Source organism: Scylla paramamosain, chromosome 1 (genome assembly GCF_035594125.1).
Source record: "Scylla paramamosain isolate STU-SP2022 chromosome 1, ASM3559412v1, whole genome shotgun sequence".
NCBI lineage: Eukaryota > Metazoa > Arthropoda > Malacostraca > Decapoda > Portunidae > Scylla > Scylla paramamosain.
The window spans coordinates 490,426-491,455 of NC_087151.1; the positions used below are offsets into that span (position 1 = coordinate 490,426).

At 45.7% G+C, this 1,030-nt stretch overlaps 1 non-coding gene across 1 annotated transcript; it reads left to right on the plus strand.

Moving 5' to 3' along the window:
• Positions 1-281: 281 nt before the first annotated feature.
• Trnam-cau (transfer RNA methionine (anticodon CAU)) lies at positions 282-353 on the plus strand. Its single transcript has one exon. It is a non-coding gene; the product is annotated as a tRNA-Met (tRNA).
• Positions 354-1,030: the final 677 nt, after the last annotated feature.

Sequence of the window (1,030 nt, forward strand, 5' to 3'; positions counted from 1 at the left end):
TGATTCTGCTACAGAGGAATGAGATAGTGTATTGGAATTGTCCTTTTAGATCGTAACTGCATCCTTTATCAGTCCTATTTACCTGATACATACCTGCCTAACTGCTCACCTGCGTGCTTATTTACCTCGTCAGTTCCATGGATTGATTAGGTGAGTAGTGTTACCTCACTGCCACACTTGATGGAATATTCTGTTTATTGACTCCATACACAGTTGATTCGAGGGAGCCGTAGATGTCTACAGGAATGACTTAGTGATACAAGCCTACAGAGAGAGTCACTAGCAGAGTGGCGCAGTGGAAGCGTGCTGGGCCCATAACCCAGAGGTCCGTGGATCGAAACCACGCTCTGCTAATGTTTTTTGTTTCATGCGGGACTGGAGACAAATTCCAAGAGTGATGCTGTTCAGATCCCGCTAAACACACCCGTCTTCCTCTCACTGTCTTCTCACTTCATCTCTCCTCTCTTCTCAGTCAGACCTTCTCTCAACTTCTCTCCTCCCATCTCTTTTTGCCACCTAACCTTCTTTCTCGTTCCACCTTATCTCTTCTCCCTTCCTCTTTCACCTCGCCTCCTATTCTCTCTCTCTCTCTCTCTCTCTCTCTCTCTCTCTCTCTCTCTCTCTCTCTCTCTCTCTCTCTCTCTCTCCGTCTCACCTTCAGGCCTGCCCTCCTTCCTTCCCGTTTCACTAAGTACTCTTACCTTCTCGCTTTCAGTTCATGATGGAAGTGCGTGACCTGGATGATGATAATCTTCTCAGAGAGCGCTGGTGCCATGCTGAATAACATGAAACCATTTGCTTCTTGGACGGAGGCAGTGATGACTCAATTTGATTATGATGTTCAGTGTAAATGTGAACTTCCATCAGAACCTGCAGGAGTACGCTTGAGAATATTATCCTAATAGAGATGAAGCCACTGACACTAACTAGTAATGAAACTGCTGTTGTGTAAAGGAGATTTTAAAACAGACTTCATGTGGAGGAAGTGAAAGCCGGAGAGATCCAGGTAGGGAACGATTTGAGGAAGTTG